Below are 9360 nucleotides of genomic sequence, written 5' to 3'. Positions count from 1 at the left end.
CCTATTATATAGGATACCTTTAATGCTGAGGGAAGCTTATCATGGCTCTAAGTTGATAAGTTCCCTATTGTGTGTTGTTGACAGAAGTAGTGTAATCACATACAACCCAATCTTATGGGGTTGGAAGCTCAAATCCTAGGCTAGAAAATTGTTTTCTCTGTAGGGAGATGGATTTTATACTACTTCATGGAATAGTGTTTTTTTATATTATCTTTTGTGCAATAGAATGTTGTTTTCCAAAGTGTTTGTCATGTGCTAGATGTTGTGTTAATGGACCCTATGTAACATGATAATAAAAGGAAGCTGCTTTTTTATGTTGTAATAGTATGGTACCTTTGCTAATTAGATAAGTAAAATAAATCCCATCAAGGAATGTGAGAATACCTCAATCCTGATGACCAATCATCTATGGCTAGATGAACCTGATAATTTGGGTAGCTTTTCTAAACATTAGATGGAGTTATTAATACATGATCCTCCAAATTCAGTAGGACATATATGAGGCTCAACTTCATTTTTGGGGGGCTAATGTGAGATGATGCCTTATCCGCAAGGGGATCAACATTTTATTCTCTTCCACTCAAATCCCCCCCCCCCCCTCAATCCCCCCTTGAAGTGTGAGATATACCTAGCATCCATACAAGCACAAATGGTTATCAAAAGTTATTTGAGCCCCTTACAAACTAGATGAGTTTAGTAGGAGAAAGAAATGGAAGCCCCTCTCTTTCAACAGCTCCTTTCTAGATTTAAGGGAAGGATTCAACCTATAGCTAAAGGATGCTTGGAAACAAACCAACAATCCAATGGCTAATCCAATGTAGAACTAGATGAGATCCATAGATTCCATCATTGAGATTATCAATATGTATGGCAAAAATCACGATTGACTTTAAAGAGGGTTTCATGTTAGTAGTTAGCAATGTAGGGAGCATATTATTATGACTCTTACTAAGTGTTCTAGTAATGGGATGTTTTATCAACTTCTCAAAGAAGTGGAGCATTACATGGAGGATTTGCAAAAACATAAAGGTGAAGTTGCCAAAATTTAGTCTAAGGGAAATGGTATCTTATGGGATTGGTGCTTCAACCAATTAATTTTATAAATTGATGAAGTAAAAGAAGCAATAAGAGTTCATCACTATGATAGATGATCAAGGAGGAATCGTGGAATTTTTGTAGGGATGTTTCAATCTCTTTAGAATGTATTTGTAAATGGTCTATGCTTAGGTCCATTTGAGGTAAAGAGGTCGATGTGAAAGGGTGTCTCATTGCCCCATTACTCTTTGCCACCGTAATCACCAATCCTTTACTTAAGAATTTGGATTTGAAGGTGCAACATGGAGTAAGCAAGGGGCTTCCTATACCATTAAGAAAACACTTGGTCTCCCAATTCTTTGCCAATAATAACTAACCAATATTGTGCAAGTAGAGAAGCAACTAGTAGATGTAGTTGATGAAAGTGTATGAAATTTTTCTAGAGCTATCTAGGGTTGTAACTAATGTGAGAAAAAGCAAGATTATTTACCTAGGATTGAATGAGTTAGCAAAGTTGCTAAGGGAGCCAGGCTTCCAAGTAGCATAATTGAAGCTGTAATTGCTTGATTCTAAATAATTTGGGTGATTTCAAGATTTCTAGCATCAAACCTTAATTACTAAGCATATGATGGAGGAATTTATTTGATTATCTTGTACATTATGTATGCTATGATTCAAGTAACATGCAATAGTGACTAGAAATACATGCACATGAAAGTCCTAATTTTGGCATTATGAATCCAGTGAGATTAATGAAGGTTGAAGATCCATAGCCTAGCTATCTAGTACACTCCTCAGCCTATCCTCTTGAGAAGCTTGGTACAAGTAGGTTGTGTGGTAATCCTCTTGTGTAGCTTGGTACAAGTAAGTTGTTTTGGGTTTCAATAGGCATCCATCTTAAGTAGCAGCTATGCCCTAGAATCTCATGTCAAGAACCATATTAGACTCAACTTGGGAGTGTATTGTGGTGGTGGTCATGTACCTAAATACCAACCAATTATTTGAAGTCATTTCAATGCATATATTCTATCTTACCAATTTGAGCAACACGCTGATTGGCAATGTTCCAAAGTGGCTGGGTGTTTTGCATAAACTCTAGGGTCTAAACATATCTTTCAATAGAATTGAAGGTGAAAAAACAAACTATTGAAATATATTAAAGTAAGAGAAATACTTAATGACATTGATCAACCTAGCTATAACATACTAGATGCTTGCCTAGGTGTCATAGCAGTTCAAAGCAAGCAGCTTGCCTAGTGTTTTTAGAGTACGTAGCTTGAAATTGATTTGGGCTCTTATCTTGCAATAGTGGTGCTTACTACAGAGGTGCTTGCCAAACTACTACTTATCAAAGGCAACTAGTGCAGCTACACATGACTTCCCTTGATTTTCATCTTCAGGTTCATTGCTTTTCATTGAAAATTCTTTACAACATAAAAATTTTTGAACAAAAATGATGACCATAATCTTGGTCATGCAAGGATATAATCTTGGTCATACATGATAGCTTCCTTGCATAAGATGACCATTATCAAGCCATGTGGTTTTGTGATGTTACCCTCGTTATCCCTGTTATGCATGAGAGCCTTCCCTACATAAGACAATCAAGATCAAGCTAGGTGGTACATACAATGTCTTGATTGTTCCAAGAAGGAGACTAGGCTCAAATAGAGATACTACAATAACCCCTGAAATTCATTTTTCCTTTCAGGAGATAGGCTTCACCCTATGACAAGTTCATGGAAGCTTAGGCAAGTCAAATGGGCCTCATGCTATATAGAATGGCACCTAGAATAGATATGGCAGAAATGCACAGCTAGAATAGATATCGTCGACAACCATGGAGGTATGCACAGCTACTATCCCTACGACAGCTTGCCCCATCTGCTTGTAGATTTTTCAAATTCCCTATGACCGGTTTGCATAAGGAGGTTGAAGAGTGAAGGCATTGGGTCCTCCACAATTGAATACAGACATCGAACTTGACCTTGCGTCCGGCATCCCACACGTAGGGCATCTCATTGATTTCTCCATTGTTGCCATCTTGTTGAAGTGCTTTTGGAGTCTGAGGTGCTAAATCAAATGGGAGTTTCAAAAAAAAATTGTTAGATTAGTAGAAATCACTCTCAATCGTCCCTTATCTCTACGAAGCGTATGTCGAGGCCTTGCGCTTGCAGCCGAGCCTACATGGGCTTGAGTATGGAGTGGTTGTGCTGCGTGTTCACAAAGGTGATCGTGAACCCCTCCGAAGCTAGCTTGACGGAGAGGTGCATCATGGGGCCGATGTGGCCCTGCGCAGGGAAGGGTATCACCATGGCATGAGGCCGTGCAGGTGACTTATTACATTGAGCCTTGCAGATGAGATCAGCCTTAGGAGAGAACAGAGCTGTCGACCTTGGATGGTGGGCACCCTTGTGCGAGGCAGCAGGTAGCCCTGGGACACGAAATTGCTGTGCGCCTTCTTACTCTGGCAATCATCATCATTACCTGCTCTCTCTCCTGATGATTTCACAGCATTAATGGAGGTGTAAGGGCTCAAGGCCTTTGGCTCTTCCATGATTGTCCCCAACCCTTCTGCGAGGATGCTGTCTATCCTCCAGATTGAATGAGTCTTGACGTTCTGGGTGTGGAGGCAGGGCAGGGATAGGAGGCCTGCTGTCTTCTTGATGATGACCATGGCTTCTTGATGGAGAACCCAAAATAGAAAAAACCAAAAATATGAGGCAATTCAGACACAATTCATCGAATATCACATGTGCCCAGAAGGCGGGTCTTTCTGCAGATGACAAGGAAACCCTCTTTATTTTGAAATTTGTTATTAATAGATTCATAGCGAATCCCACCCTTATCTGTGTAGTGTGCGCATGATTAACAAAGTCCAAGACAACCCAAAGTGATATTTTGGCATTTACTTCTCTTGAATTACCTATTTTCTTGAATCACCTTTGTTTGAGACATCAAATGTTGTTCTTGCAGGCCTTTTGAGGATATAGACATCTCAAAGGTTCATCATTCATGGGTATGTTGTTCCTCTTCACCTATATCAGAGAGTTCAGCACTAGATCATGATTATTCCATGTCATCTGGGAACTCTAGTCATCTTCCTAGAGAAGATGGTCCTACATTGCAAGCATTGGCATCTAGTGCTCATCACCATTTGGAAGGTAGTGCTGCTTATTTCCTATGGCCTCCTGCATATAGGCCACATGTTAGAGCAGAAGAAAGGAAAAGAAGATTTCTTGGTCTACAAAAGGATCTAAACTCAAACATAAGTGAAAGGGTGCCCAATGGTAGGCAAGCTTTGACACTTCTGGATGTCATGACTATCCGAGCATATCATAGCAAGCGCGTATGCAGAGTCAGCCTTGGAACAGCAGTGGGATTCCGCAGAAGGCAGGGCCATTTAACAAGTACTCCTGCAATCATTGTGTTTGTAGCTCGGAAGGTTCATAAAGCATGGCTTCAAGAGTGCTTGAGGCTTCCAACTTATCTTGAGGTGAAGGAAGTTGTCTCTAAAACCCATGGCATGTGGTTTTATGGCCTCTAATTCTATGATCAAGTTTAAGCAATAACTGCCTAGATTGCCTGTACATGAGAAGCGTTATGATGTCAACTAAAGATCCACAGGTAATACTAGTTTCAATGTAGTGGACTTCTTGCTTAACTTCATGGTCCCTTTTTCAGAGAAGTTTCCTTGCGTGATTTTCCATGAGTAATGTGCAAGAGAAAAGTCCAGTTCTGTAAAAGTGCTGAATCATTTTCTAAGTTGGCAAGCTCACATAGAAATATTATAGTTATACCCATTTGGATGATTTCAGGGACGAGCTGGAGGCATATGGTGTGATGTTGATGTGGTAGAGTTCTCTTATTTTGGTATTCTAGCCGCAACCCCTAAGCAAGAGGTATACACAGAGCTAGCTGACGTTTTAAGGGGCAATGACCCATCCATCTGTCCAAGATCTTGTTAGCTATATATAGTCTGTCTATATATATATATATAGTCTATATATATATAGCGCCCCAGGTCCCCTCTATATATTCCTATCATGTGTGCGCAGTTTACACACTTCTGGGGTTCCACTTTTGGTGTCTCGTGTCTCCCTTCACCTCTCTCTTCCTTCGTTCCTCATCTCCCTCGTGCACTGTTCAACATGGTATCAGAGCATACCGCCAACCAACCCCTCAGTACGCTCCCATGGCCGTTATTCCCCCTGCAGTCCGCGCAGATTCCTTGGCCTTCTCCTCTTTTTCCTCCAGGTGGTTGTTTTCCTTCTCTTCTTTGACCCCCTGCTCTGCAGTCTGAGGCGCCGGTTTACCCCCTGCTCTGCAGTCTGAGGCGCCGGTTTATCCCAGTCTGCATTCTCATGAGTAGGTCGGAGTTGTGCTTCTTTGGGAAGCAGTTGGCTGTAAATTCCTGGGGAGCTTTCTCGATGGCATGGCGTTCTGCAGGTGAGCCAGCATCAGGATCAAATTCCCATGTCTGTCATCCGACATGATCATTGAGTGTGTGAAGCCAAGGGCCGGAGCCATCGGCGATCCTCAAGTGCCACATCGAGAAGGCTGAATTAATGCCTGATTAGAACAGGCGTTCGAGGGTGCGCAGGGAGACACCATGGTTGACGACCTGGAAGAACCCCCAGTCGTGGCAGGCGGTGTGGATCTGGGAGAGCACAAAGGCCTGCAGAAAGGCCTTGCGCCGCGTCTGGTCCTCACCAGTGTCATTGCCGGCATTGCCTTCTGTCTGTTGGTACAGCAAGGGCGAGAGGTCGATGGTAGGGACCTCGTGCAGGACAATTGAGGCATCACTGCAAGGGCGATAGGCAGGGGGCAGTATGAAGGGAGCAGGGATGTGATCGGCTTGATGAAGATGATGATTTGCTTCCAAGTTTTTTCCCTGTATTTGATGGAAGGAGCCATGCTTTGTCAATGGCAGGGATTTTATAGAAGGACTCCAGTAATTCAGAATGTTCACTGAGGTTGAGTTCGTCCGCCTGAGAAGAGACAAAAGTTTCTGAGCAAGCGGCCAAGGTCTTGCTTGCTGATGACATCCTGGAGCTTGCTACTAGTGTTGTCTTCATGCTCAAAAGTGGAATTGAGGATGAAGAGATGGAAACCTAGCTCAGTGTGCTCTCTCTCGCCTAGCCCCCTCCCGCCTTCCTGGCTTCGTGTCTTCTGGTTCATTGCTACGGCTTCCCCTCTCAGGCTCCTACAGACCCTACTTATCTTTAATTAATCAATTTTTATCCTAAATTCAAAAATAAAGCTGCCCTGCAGTGGAAGATTACACCAGAAAAATTGGTGCTGCATAACATGAGTCTTGGTGGCATCCATTACTCTATTTATATGAAGCACTAATGGAGGAGAAGGACGAGAAGCTTTTAGGTCTTGGTGTCCTTCCTGGTCGCACAATCTCCGCTGCGAATCCTCGGCTCCCTGTCAAATAGAAGACCAGACGTAGTCATTATGTTAGAAAACAGCAGTGGTATCTAATGATGACCTGTAGATTTAGCTTTGGCTTCCACTGTAAAGTGATTGTTTAGCTGCCTTTCTGGATGTCAGCTATCAGGCATGGTTGCTGCCTTTATGGATTTCAGTTATCAGGCATGGTTGAACTACAGTTCACTACAGCCAAGTTCAATTGCAACCTGGATTATCTTAAACCCACTTTCAACTTGGATTATCTTAAACCCCCTTTGAGGTGTGGGAAAAGAAAAGGAACAATGCAAGAAAATCGGGAGGACGCACCGGAAGGCAAAGGGCAATTCTGAGTGATCTGGGACCTTGGCTGTGAGGTCCTCAAACTGCATGGGGTCATAGCACTTCCTCTTCATCCTCATCTTTTTCTTCTGAGAGACTTCACTCAGTCCAAGGAGGCGTCGGATCCGGAGGGGGATCCTTGAGTAATCAAGGTTGAAACCAGGTGATGTTGCCACTGAGGTAGCAGCTGCAATCTTTTTCCTATATCGCTCCGACCGTGACAAGCAGAGGGGGATTGATTCTATCGGAGGGGGGCCCTTGTTGTTCCCTATTGGTGACAAGCTACTGGCTGCAATTATTTTTCTACTGTGCTCAGACTGCAACAAGCAAATTGGGGCGCTATATATAGATAGACTATATATATATAGACAGACTATATATAGCTAACAGATCTTAGGTAAAAAGCCAGTGAATAACTTCAAAGTTTGAATACAAACTACTCGTCTTGAAATTTAGTCATTCTATAATTTTACGCTTGTTTTGGAGGTGTGCATCTTACGACCCAGCCTTGCAGATACGATCCAAAGCAAGAATGTGCCCCAGCTCTCTTTACAACGATTTTCACTACAGTTGCATTTATATTGGGAGCTTTGACGTCCATAGTGTTGGGATTTTTGGGCATGATGATCGCAACATATGCGAATGCTCGCACAACTTTGGAAGCCAAAAAAGGGATAGGCAAAGTATTCAAAATCGCCTTCCAATCAGGTTTAGTGATGGGTTTCTTACTTGCTGTTAATGGCCTCATAGTTTTATACATCATTATAAAACAGTTCCAGCTTTATTACAAGGATGATTGGGAGGGCCTTTTTGAGGCCATCACTGGCTATGGGCTTGGATGCTCATCCGTGGCTCTATTTGAAAGGGTTGGAGGTGAAATCTATACCAAAACTGCGGATGTTGGAGCAGATCTTGTTGGAAAAGTAGAAAGGAATGTCCCAGAGGATGATCCGCAAAATCCAGCGATCATTGCTGACAATGTGGGTGATAATGTGGGAGATATTGCTGGAATGGGTTCAAATTTGTTTGGCTCCTTTGCTGAAGCTTCTTGTGCAGCTCTTGTTGTGGCTTCCATGTCATCATTTGGCACAAATCATGACTTCACTGCTACGTGCTTCCCTCTACTCATTAGCTCTATGGGCATTGTGATGTGCCTCATCACAACCTTGTTCGCAACTGATGTGTTCGAGATCTCAAATCTAAGGGATATTGAATCTACACTGAAGAGACAGTTGCTGATATCCACCACCTTAATGACATTCGGTGCAGCTTTTGTTTGTTGGCTGGCACTACCATCCATGTTTTACATATATGATCCTAATGGTGGTGCAAACATGGTTCAAAACTAGAAACTATTTTTTTGTGTTGGAGTAGGGCTTTGGGCAGGGTTGGTAATTGGCTACGTTACAGAGTATTTCACCAGCAATACATAAAGACCAGTCCAGGATGTTGCTGATTCTTGCAGGACAGGAGCTGCTATCAATGTCATATTTGGTTTGGCACTTGGCTACAAGTCTGTAATTGTTCCAATATTTGCTATTGCTATTGCCATCTATGTTAGCCATACCCTAGCAGCCATGTACGGGATCACAGTTGCAGCTCTTGGAATGGTTTGTACCATTGCCACTTGTCTAGCCATAGATGCATATGGTCCCATAAGTGATAATGCTATGTTAGCAGAGTATTTGTCAGCTCATGTGTGAGTCTTGATCTGGGCTGGGCATTTTTATTAGATATTTTAGGTATTTTTTTGGTGTGGCATTTTATGCCAGTGGAGCATTTTATGAACCCGTGTTAGCATTAATGCTGGCCGACCAGCATTTATTGCTCTCCATTTTTCAACCTATTTATACTCAGTGGCTCCTCCTCAGTCATCATCATCTTCACCATCTGCAGACTCTGTGGAGAGAGGAGCCAGTGCCCATGCAGCCAGTGACTCACTATTGTATGCAACTGTCTCGTGTTCAGATATATGATTCCATTTCCCGTGCATACATCTGAGTTCTCATCTGTATCGTGTTCGTTCTTTCTCTTTTTGTCTTGTGTTTCAGCAGTTTATTTCAGCACATGTTTATGCTTTTACCGCTGCTCCACTTCTGACATGGTATCAGATTTTAGGATCTGTGCTCCTGCTATGTTTTCTTGTTGATTTCAGGACTGTTTTGTACCCCTGTTGATCAGACGACTGCTGTCGCAGCCAGGTGATCTGTTTTGGGCTATTTCAGCCTGCGTTTTTTGCAGTTTTGCCATCGCCTGCTGCCTATGCACCCTCTGCTGCCTGCGTTTTCCATCAGTAGCTGCTGGCGACAGTTTTTTACCTGTTTTTCTCCAGTTTATAGCCTATATTTTGCTGATTCAGCATCTCTCGTGGCTGGGTGACTGTTACTTCAGGCAAATTTTTCTGTTTTTTGGCAGTTTTTGAGTGAGTTTTTGCCTTTCTGCACAGCAGATTTTGTCTTCTATTGATCAAATTTTGGGTTATATTGCATATGAACTCTCATTTTCTGCAATTCGTGCTTATGTTCTGGCTGTGTTTCCTCTCTAAATTCTATCTCTTCTCTACTTCTC

The 9360-nt window shown here is 42.5% G+C and overlaps 1 pseudogene; it reads left to right on the top strand.

Moving 5' to 3' along the window:
* The first annotated feature begins 4354 nt into the window (after nt 1-4354).
* Nucleotides 4355-8495, top strand: LOC148013775 (pyrophosphate-energized vacuolar membrane proton pump 1-like; annotated as a pseudogene).
* The last annotated feature ends 865 nt before the right edge of the window (nt 8496-9360 follow it).

The sequence above is a fragment of the Lygodium microphyllum genome, chromosome 26 (genome assembly GCF_053477565.2).
Source record: "Lygodium microphyllum isolate KBCC chromosome 26, Lygodium_microphyllum_v1.1.10, whole genome shotgun sequence".
NCBI classification, from domain to species: domain Eukaryota; kingdom Viridiplantae; phylum Streptophyta; class Polypodiopsida; order Schizaeales; family Lygodiaceae; genus Lygodium; species Lygodium microphyllum.
The sequence above is the reverse complement of the archived record's forward strand: the minus strand, read 5'-3'. Positions and strand labels throughout refer to the sequence as shown.